We start from the raw sequence: 10568 nt of genomic DNA, 5'->3' as shown, positions 1-10568 counted from the left end.
CGCCAAAGGAGCCTCGGATCCTGGGCGTGCCACTGTACCTCAAATCCTTCAACCTCCCTGGGCCTGTGGCTTCCTTCTGTTTACAATGGGGGTAAGGGACTTCCCTGGTGGTCCAGTGGCTAAGACTCTGTGCTCTCAACGCAGGGGGCCCAGGTTCAATCCCTGGTCAGGGAACTAGATCCCACACACCACAGCTAAGACCTGGTACAACCAAATAAATGAATTAAATAAATAATTCACTTTAAAAATAAATAAATAAAATGGAAGTAAAAGGAATTTCGCAGCAGTCCAGTGGTTAGGACTCTGTGCTTCCACTGCTGGGAGCCTAAGTTCGATCCCTGGTCAGGGAACTAAGATCCTGCATAAATAAACAAATAAAAATGGAGGTAAAAATGGGCCCTGATGAAAAATAGGACTGATGCTGAAGCTGAAACTCCAATACTTTGGCCACCTGATGCAAAGAACTGACTCATTGGAAAAGGCCCTGATGCTGGGAAAGATTGAAGGTGGGAGAAGGGGAGGACAGAGGATGAGATGGTTGGATGGCATCACCGACTCAATGGACATGAGTTTGAGCAAGCAGGGAGCTGGTGATGGACAGAGAACCCTGGTGTGCTGCAGTCCATGGGGTCTCAAAGAGTCAAACACCATTGAGCGACTGAACTGAACTGAAAAATAGGCTCTGTCTCTTGTAAGAAGCCCCTTGAAGGGCAGGAGGCACGTGCTCATAATTATGAGCAGCTGCTATTGTTAACTACTAGTGCTGTTACTGTTATCACAGGAGGACCTCAATATCTCCTCAACTTTGAGGCAGTCTCTCTACTTGCTCTCAGCCCAGTGGATCTCAGCTTTGATTCCTAGCCTCCCTCCTTTGCTGCAGCCTCTCCCCTGGCCCTATAGCTCCCCTGGGGTGGGAGCAGGCAGAGTCCCCTCCGCCCCAGGTGCCCACTCCTGCAGGACATCTCAAGCATGTGCCCTGTACCCGGGCCCAAACCCCTGCACCTTCCCTTCCCAGAGGTATCTATCCTCAGGACCCACCTAACTGGTCCCCCGGGTGTGTGTGGCCCCAACTGACACCCTGCTGGTGCCCCGTGACTCCGTCCTGGCCTTCCCACCCCTTGGTTGGGGTCTGGCTGCCCAGGTGCCCCTGTTCCCCCCTCCGGATGCTGATGTTCTGGCCTAGCCTCCTGCGGTGGACTAGGCAAACAAAATCATTGGTGGGGGGCGCAGGGACGGTGGTGAGATCTGGGGTGAGCTCCAGTGTCCAAATGCCCCTTTCTCAGCCCTGAGCAGGCTCTTATTCCCCCCACTCCCACCCCTTGGAGAGACATGGCTGGCCCAGAGGAGCCAAGTTTGAAGTGAAACACGGGCCAGGGCTTGGGGAGGCAGGCGGTGTCTGGTCCCTGCGGGGACCAGAATCAGGCAGTGGTGTTGGTCCCAGGGTGGGCTGGGGCCTTGGCTTTTCATGAAGCTCCTGACCCCCACCTTCCTGTTATTTATCACTGACCCAGATGGGGGTGGATGGTAAGGAAAGAGGGGGAGGGACTCTGGGGTGCTGTGGATCATCCAGAGAAAGGCACCTCTACTCCTCCCCATCCCCCAGGCCTTGCGGAGTGGGGGTCGGGCCAAAGCTGGAGGATTTCTCCTCACGGCACATGCAGGGGCCATTTATTTATTGTGCACCCAGCACCTCCACATCCGGGGAAGCTGTGGGGTGCAGACTAGGCTAGACCAGGGCCCACATGCAAAGCTTGGCATTCCATAGGGTAGATGGGATATCAGAGGGGGAAGGAGAGGGCAGCTAGCCATCCTGAGTCCTTCCCCTGATCCAGGGGCTATAACACGTTATTGCATGTAATACTCAAGACAACTCCGGAAGTGGTACCATAATTATCGCCTCCTTTGTAGGGGTGAGAAAACTGACGCAGGGAGGGATGTTAATGGAGCAACTAGTATTTGAACCTAATCACCATCTGACTGTAGCCTCTGGCAAATGCTCAGCCCAGGAACTCCAAGGAAAGTTCTGCAGGAGCCCCGGGGAGGGGAGGGATTCCAGTGGAGTTTGACGTCATGGATGCGTCCCATGGGAACACGGCACACTGCCCGGCCACATAGGGCGGGGATACTCATGGCAGCCTTGGCTGCAACAGCAAGCACCTGTTTGAGGGAAGGGTGTTAAAATAGAACGGGGGGTAATTTGTGCTAATGTCACCCAGTTATTTTTTTTCCTGATCTTTTTCAATTGTTTGCTCTTCCCCCCCACCCCAGTCACATCACATAACATGTGGGATGTTAGTTCCCCAACCAGGGATGGAACCAGTGACCCCTGCATTGCAAGCAGTGTCTCAACCACTGGACTGCCAGGGAAGTCCCTCACCCAGCTGTTAAAAGCAGGGAGCCCACCTCTCTCTGTGCTGATTTGGAATAAATCCAAGATACATGTTAATATATAATTATACTTACATACTCAATATGTAAGTATAAATCCATTTGTTGTTGTGTAGTCACTAAGTCATGTCCAACTCTTTTGCGATCCCATGGACTGTAGCCCACTAGGTTCCTCTGTCCATGGCAGGTTCCCAGGTAAGATATGAGAGTGGGTTGCCATTTCCTTCTCCAGGAGATCTTCCCAACCCAGGGATCAATCAAACTCAAGTCTCTTGCATCTCTTGCATTGGCAGGTGGATTCTTTACCACTGAACCACCGGGGAAGCGGTAATTCCATTTACCTACATTAAAAGAGAATGTACATATATATGCTGATAGATCCACATAAACTTCTGGAAGTGTGTTTGTGGAGTGACCTTGCATTTGAGGGAGGGGAACTAAGAGGAGAAAGACAGAGACTTGTTTTTCATTTCATACCATATGCACGTATTACTTTTCTAACTAACCGAAAAGCAGAGTCTAAGCTTTTCTTTCAATAGGCCTAAAGGTATAGGAAAGATCTTGATGGGTAGGACTGAGGAAAGGGCATTCCAGGTGGAAAGAACAAGCAGGAAGACACCGGAGTGATTCTGGGGGGAAAATTTCGGGTTTCTGGGGTCAGTTGCATCACAGGATCTGTTGGGAGGATGATGGATGGCAGCAAGACTGGGCAGGCAGGTGGGCATGTGCTGGAGACTCTGATGGATCAGGATAAAGTGTTTTTATTTTATCTTGTAAGTAATGGAGGTTGGTTTATTTTTTATTTTTTGGCTGTGCTGTGAAGCATGTGGGATCTTAGTTCCCTCACCAGGGATCAAACCCGCTCCCCCTGCACTGGAAGCATGGAGTCTTAACCACTGAACTTTCAAGGAAGTCCCAATGGAGGGTTTTTTTTTTTTTTTAATTGAGAAATTGCACTCTGGTATTTTATAGTCACATAGCCCTCTGTGAAAGGGGGCTTTGTCAGATATGTTTACATTTTCAATCTTGACAGCGATCCTGCAAGGTAGGTCAGGGCAAGTTTTACAATGAGGAAACAGGCTTTATGAGTAAAGACCACACACTCAGTTTTAAAATGAGACGCTTTGCCCTTTGTATGCACTGCTTTGCAGAAAGGCAGCAGAGAGGAGAAACCACCAGCCAGTTCCCCAACCCAGCAGAATGACAGGCTTCCTTTCACGTTTGAGCAATCTCAAGGCTTCCTCGTGACATTCATGTCAAGGAGATGAGACATCGTGACCTTCGGGAGAGAAGGGCAAAGGACCTTGAAGTCATCAGTTCACAAACTCACATACTTTTCCTGGGGAGTAAAATATTAGCGGTTTCTTTGTTAGTCATAGCTAGGATTTAAACTAAATTTCTTTTTCTTCCTACAGGCTCATTTATTTTTATTTTATTGGAGTATAATTACTTCCCTGGTGACTCAGGCAGTAAAGAATCTGCCTGCAGTGCCGGAGACCCAAGTTCAATCCCTGGGTCAGGAAGAGCCCCTGGAGAAGGGAATGGCAACCCACTCCAGTATTCTTGCCTGGAGAATTCCACAGACAGAAGAGCCGGCCGGGCTACAGACCATGGGGTCGCAAAAAGTGTCAGACACGACTGAATGACTGACACACACAATTACTTTACGGTGCTGTGTTAATCTGCTATACAAGGAAGTGAATCAGCTATATGTATACATACATCCCCTCCCTCTAATTTTCTTTTTTTAGAACACAGTGAAGTTCTATTGAATGAAGGGATATGTCCACTTTCTTGTTGAGGTTCAGAGAGGTTTAAGGCTGTGCCTAAGGCCACACGGCTGGTGGAGCCCAAAGGAGAGTGCTGGACCCAAGCCCTACACTCTTCCCAGCTCTTTCCATGGACCACACAGTAATAGACTGGTTTGGATGAAGATGGGGAGGCCAGTGAAGAGGCTGCCAAGGGTCCAGGGACCCGAGGGGGGCGGGACCTGGAGACCCAAATGGTGGGGTCTGTTGAGAAAGTCATCCTCTCTGTTCAGAATTTAGCCAACACAAGACCCTAGATTTCCTTTCCATTTATGCTCCAGGTTTAACTCCCCTCGTTCACGGGCTCCACAGGACAAAGTCAGGAAAGAATGGACTTGGGTGGGTGAAACTGAGGGGTTTTCCAGGGAAGGGAACCAGCATCTCCCTCTGCTGGCTGCTGGCATTGATGGTGCAGAGTCTCCATCTAGTGGCCTTAAGGGGTACTGCACTAAGGGATGCCACCTGTGGTCAAAGGGCCGCAGGGGGACTTCCTTTTGTCTGTATACACTTGGCAGTCGCGGTTAAAGGTTACCGGCAGAAGGCCTCGGGCTCGCTCTTAGGAGGGCTTGTGAGTGTCAGTAAGATGCTAAAGTCTATGTAACATTTCTCCTGCCATCCTGACTGTCTTTCAGATTGTCCTGTGACCCTCTACAGGGGTGCTTGAGGGTTACAAGGGCACCCCGAGAACTGCCTGCTGGAAGGTGAGTGCAGAGAAAACGAGAGTGAGGTGGGCAGTCAGGCAAGAAAAGGAAATTTATTAGAGGGAAACGAGAGGGTGACTGGCCCTGGGGGAGAACCAGTGTCCTCCCTTTCTGACAGGGTCTTTCTTACACCCCACCAATGAAAAATTCTCTGAAGGGATGGCTAATTTTTAGCCTGTAGCTGAGTCCTCTGGTCACGTAGCCAAAGGTCTGGAATCTGGTGGTCTCGTAGCTTTGAGAAGGTAGACGCCTGTGAGAAAACAGAAAGTCGTTTGGGCAATTTGGTCAGTCTCAAGGGTCACTGTGATTTTATTTTGTTTGCGAGGTCAGCAGAGTGAGCCATCTTAATAATGAGCCCCCATGTAGACCCTATCATTCCAGCTTTTTTGATTTAGGATAAGGGCCGAAGGTCAATCTTCTGTAACTGCTTCCTTCGGGACAGGGGCATCATGGGGGTGAGATAAGAAAAGGCTGGAATGTGGGTCAAGGGGATCTGTGTGGGGGCGAAGTTTTTGATAATTTGAGCGAGTTAGAAGTAGCCTGTGGATAGTTTGGTTGGTGAAGCCTTGTAAATGGTCCTGAAGAAATTTTGAAAAGAGACGCATTAGACATGGGCCGAAAGTTAGAATAAGGGTAAGTAGAAGGAGAGAGCCTGCAAAAGGTAGGACCCAGGGCATCCAATTCCAATTGTTCAGCCAGTTTTCCCATGAATTACTGAGGTGTTGACGTATGCTTGAGGCCCTGTCTGTCAGATTTCTTGCTGCTTCCTTTACAACGCCTGATCTGTTGGTGTAGAAGCAGCAAGTTTCCTCCAAAAATAGATAAAGGCCCCCTTTTACTGACGTTAGAAGGTCCAACCCCCTTCTGTTTTGCCGGGGAATCTGGCTGGTTTTGGACAGTGATAAGGCTGGTAGCTATTTCTTCTAGGCTCTCCGTGAGGTCTTTAGAAAGGCTTTGGTAGTAATTTAAAGAGGTTGTGAGTCCTGCGGTCTCTGTCCCAATCCCGGCCGCTGTTCCTAAACTGATCAACAGAGAAATGAATTGAATTGCCCGTCTGGGCTTGGTTATGCGTTAGTGGGATATGGAGGGTCTGATTGTTAGGGGCAATAGAAGTATCTGGGGTCAGATATACCAGGGTGCTTGTTCCTGTCCAGTTAATGGGAAGACATAAATAGGCGATGGCTCCACATAAGAAAAACAGTCCAGCAGTAAGAAGACAACAGCTGAAATCGATAGCAAATAGGAGTCTTTCTGGGAACTTGTTAGTAGTCTCTGAAACTGACAGTGAACTCGCCAGCGTAGCCCCTACAAGAGTAGAAGGGAGTCTCCCTGAGAAAGCCAAAGAATGTCCTGCAGTTCCCGAGACGTGGTAGACCGATCAGCCTGGAGGGAAGGAGAGGTGTGAGGTGTAATTACAGAGGTGTGGTGGTATAGTTCCTAGTTGGGGGTGAGAATTGTTTACAGAGTTTTGTCTAGAAAAACAGAAAGGAGCCTGTTGTTGCAGACAAACATCAGAGGTGGTGGGTGTTAAGGAGCAGGCTAGATTGGAAGGTGGGTTGGGGTAACAATAGAAGCTTTGAATTTTGAGAGAAGGTCTCTTCCAAGAATAGGAGTGGGGCATTTGGGGAGTGTGAGAAAAGAATGGGAAAATGGGGTATCTTGAAGTGTGCAAGGTAGAGGCTCAGTTATTCGTGGTGTAGATATTAAACTCTCAGCCCCCACAGCAGAGACCTGGGAGACCTTGGTTTTTCCGCAGTAGGCAGGCAGAGCAGAGTAAGTGGCCCCCGAGTCGATGAGAAAAGATAGGCTTACCTGCCACTCTGAGAGTTACCCTGGGCTCCTTAGAGGTGGTGAGAGTCGGGGCCTGGAGCCCTGGGCACCTTCAGTCATCAACGGCGAGTCCAAGAAGGCTGGGCAGAGCTGGGTCGGAGGACTCCTGCTTGGACCAGGAGGGGATGTCCGGATCCCAGGAGGGGGATTTGGGCAGTCGACCTTCCAATGTTCCTTTATGCCACAGCTGGGACACGCGCCTGGAGGGGACCTCGGCTTTAGGCATGAGCGGGCCTGGTGGCCTTCTTTGCAGGGCCATCTGAAACAGGGCCCAGGTCACTTCCTGCCTTTGTTGGTTGATGGAAATTTGGAGCCATGTAGGGCAGTGGCTAAAAGGTGGTATTTGGCCTGATCTTGTTGGGACTTCTCTAGCTTTGCCTGTTCTTCCCAATTATTGAAAATCTTAAAGGCTAAATTTAAAAGGTCTCTTTGAGGGGTTTGAGGGCCTTCTTCTGCCTTTTTTAGTTTCTTTAGGATGTCTGGGGACGATTGGGAGATAAAATGGGTGTTAAGGACAATGGTGTGCTCTGCTGAAGTGGGGTCAGATCTTGTATAATTTTGTAGGGTTTCTGTTAACCTTTCTAGAAATTGTGCCAGGTTTTCGTCTAGCCCTTGAGTTATTAGCCGGAGCTTATCAAAGTTGACGGCTTTATGCCCTGCCTTTAGAAGGCCCACAATGAGGCAAGTAACCACGTGATGACAGGCTGCTGGCCCAGGTCTCCCTGCCTGATGATCCCAGTTGGGATCACCTCTGGGGGGACAGCCGTGGCCCCTACGGGCATCGTGTCATCACTCCTGTGTATCTCATCAGCTTGCACCTGAGAGGTTTGCCATGCTCGTTCCTTCTCTTCTGGGAGGAGAGTGAAGGAAAGGATGATGGAAACATCATGCCAGGTTAAGTCGTAGGACTGGAAAAGATACTTGAATTCTTCTAGATAATTATCCGGGTCTGAGGAGGAGCCAAGACACTTTTTGATTTGAGATAGATTGGTGAGGGAGGCTGGGACAGGAACCCAAACAAAGCCTTCTGCTCCAGCTGCTTCCTGGAAAAGAGGAGTCGGGCAGGGGAAGGAGCGGGGTCCTGCGGGGAAGTTTCCTGTTTTAAAGTTGTTCGGGCCCGGTATGGGGAGGGCATCTAGGGAGGAGGTAGAGCCTTGGGACCCTCGGAGTAGAGGGTGGGGCTGGGGTCTCAGAGCGTGCCTTTGGACAGGCACGGGAAGGGGTTTGGGAGCGGCGGCCTGCTCTAGAGAAGGAGGGAGGGAGAAGGGGGCGTAAGGTGGAGGTTGTGGAACTGGATCTGGAGCGGGCACAAGGGAATTGGGAGCGACAAGGGGTGAGCTGTGGTCGGAAGGGTCGAAGGAAGAAGAAGAAAAGTCTGAACAGGGATCAGGAGACACTGTATGCGGAGGATGTGGCCCAGAGTGGGCTAAGAGTATTTGAGAAGTAGAACAGGAGGAAGGGTCGAAAGTAGAGAGAGCGAAGAAAGCCTGAACAGAAGGGATCTCTGACCACTTGCAGAAGTATTGTAATCGGGAGTTCTGTTTTCTGGCCTTTGGGACCTGTTATCAAGTCTGTATTGTGGCTAGTGTTAGAATTGTAAATAAGTCTTTTTGGTCTTATCTCCCATTGGAAGCCCAAGGCTTTTAGGTTTCAGAGAAGGCATCCTAGAGGAGTAATCATTGAGGGCTGGGATTAGAGAATTTCCCGTTTTGTGGCCGAATAGGGAGGTTAGACAAGGGGGAGAGAAAGTGAGGAGAAAGGTCCCAGAGAAAAGGCATCCCCGTTCTCAGGACCTTCTTAGAGAGTAATAATAGTCTGCTTTGAAATGGGCATCCCGAGATAATGGGATTTCACTCACCCTTTCACTCACCCTTGTAACTGATGGATGAAATGTGGGTGTGTGGATGTCAGTCCGGCAAGGCAAGTGGAGAGTCCCATCCCGGAGCTCATCTCAGTTTCTGGGCAAGGTCCATGGCTGGGGGTGGGCAGGTGCACCGGAGGTGGGCTTGTGAGAGCAGCCCACCCTGCTGCAGTGGGTCTTCCCTCACAGAATGGAAGGCGAGTGCGGAGAAAAAGAGAGCAAACTGGGCCGTCAGGCAAGAAAAGGAAATTTGTTAGAGGGAAAACGAGAGGGCAACTGACCCTTAAAGACAACCAGTGTCCTCCCTTTCTGATGGCTTTCTTATACCCCGCCAATGAAAAATGCTCTGAAGGGATGGTTAATTTTTAGCCTGTAGCCAAGTCTTGCAGTCACATAGCCAGAGGTCTGGAATCCAGTGGTCTTGTAGCCTTGAGAAGGGAGGCACCATCAGCAAAACAAAATGTCGTTTGGGCAATTTGGTCAGTCTCAAGGGTCATTGTGATTTTATTCTTTGTTTGCGAGGTCAACATCATGAGCCGTTTCTACCATGAGCCCCCATCAAGGCCTGATCACCTGTCCCCCAGGGGAAGTATTGGGGTGTCCAGTGTCCCAAGGGCTAGTTATACTCCAATGTTAAAAAAAAAAGTGAAAAATAAAATAAAATGAAAAATATATATCCTTTGTAATTAATCGGCAACAGTTTGTAAACTCTTTTCCTGGGTTCTATGAGCCTCCAGCAAATTTTCAAACCCAAAGAGGGGGTCCTAGGAGCCTCTGATTGGTAGTTGAGTCAGACACAAGCTGTAGGTAACTTCAGGACCCACGGCTCGCAGTCTTGTGGGACTGGGACTTTGAACCTATGGGGTATCTGCTAACCCAGGCCATTAGGTTAATTGCCTGGTGTGAAAACCCACACATTTGGTGTCAGAACTGTTGCAAGCGTAAGCAGAAGGAAACAGTGAGTGAGTGATTTTCCCTAAAACACATCCACACAAGGAAGCACCAAATAGCACTCTTGAAGAATGTGGTAGGACTCTACCCCCTGAGATGGAAAGATCTCTGCTGCAGATAATTGTCTGCACCTCCCCCCATTCATATATTGAAACCTAACTCCTAAGGTGAGGCTTTGGAGGTGGGGCTTTTTAAAGATAATTAGGTCATGAAAGCAGAGCCCTCACGCTTGGGATTGTTCTTGTTTAGTTGCTAAGTCGTGTCTGACTCTTGTGACCCCTGGGACTGTTAACTGCCAGGCTTCTCTGTCCATGGGATTCTCTAGGCAAGAATACGGGGGTGGCTAACCATTTTCTTCTCCAGGGGATCTTCCTGACCGAGGGATCAAACCGATGTCTCCTGCACTGGCAGGCAAGTTCTCTACCACTGAGCCACCAGGGAAGCCCTAGGCATGGGGTTAGTGCCCTTGTATTAAGAGGGCTTCCCTTGTGGTCCAGTGATTAAGAACTGGCCTTCCAATGCAGAGAATATGGGTTCGGCCCCTGGTTGGGGAGCTAGGATCCCATATGACATGGGGCAACTAAGTCCATGTGCCACAACTAGCAAGAAGCCTGCAGGCGGCAATGAAAGATCCTATGGGCTGGAACTAAGACCTGACCCAACCAAATAAGTAAATACATATAAAAAGACCCCCCGAGTTCCCTTGCCCCTTCTACCACAAGATGGTACGATGAGAAGTTTGCCAACTTCTCAACCCAGAAGAGGGCTCTTTCCAGAACCTGGCACCTGATCTGAGACCTCTAGCCTCCAGAACGGTAGGCAGTAAATTTCTTCTGTTTATAAGCCCACCAGTCTATATGGCATTTTGTTATAACAGCTTGAATGGATTAAGACCATCTGCAACACATATTAAGATATTCAAAGTGAAAAAGCAAGTTGCAGAATAATGCCTCAAGTATGACTTTGTTTAGCTAAGATGTGTGTGTGTAAACACCTGGATCCCCTGTCAGCCCAGATCTCAGTTTGGAA

General features: G+C 49.5%; 1 non-coding gene across 1 annotated transcript; it reads left to right on the top strand.

The window, feature by feature from the left end:
- The first annotated feature begins 101 nt into the window (after positions 1–101).
- On the top strand, positions 102–174 carry TRNAE-CUC (transfer RNA glutamic acid (anticodon CUC)). The gene has a single exon. It is a non-coding gene; the product is annotated as a tRNA-Glu (tRNA).
- The last annotated feature ends 10394 nt before the right edge of the window (positions 175–10568 follow it).

This window comes from Dama dama, chromosome 5, assembly GCF_033118175.1.
Source record: "Dama dama isolate Ldn47 chromosome 5, ASM3311817v1, whole genome shotgun sequence".
NCBI lineage: Eukaryota > Metazoa > Chordata > Mammalia > Artiodactyla > Cervidae > Dama > Dama dama.
The sequence above is the reverse complement of the archived record's forward strand: the minus strand, read 5'-3'. Positions and strand labels throughout refer to the sequence as shown.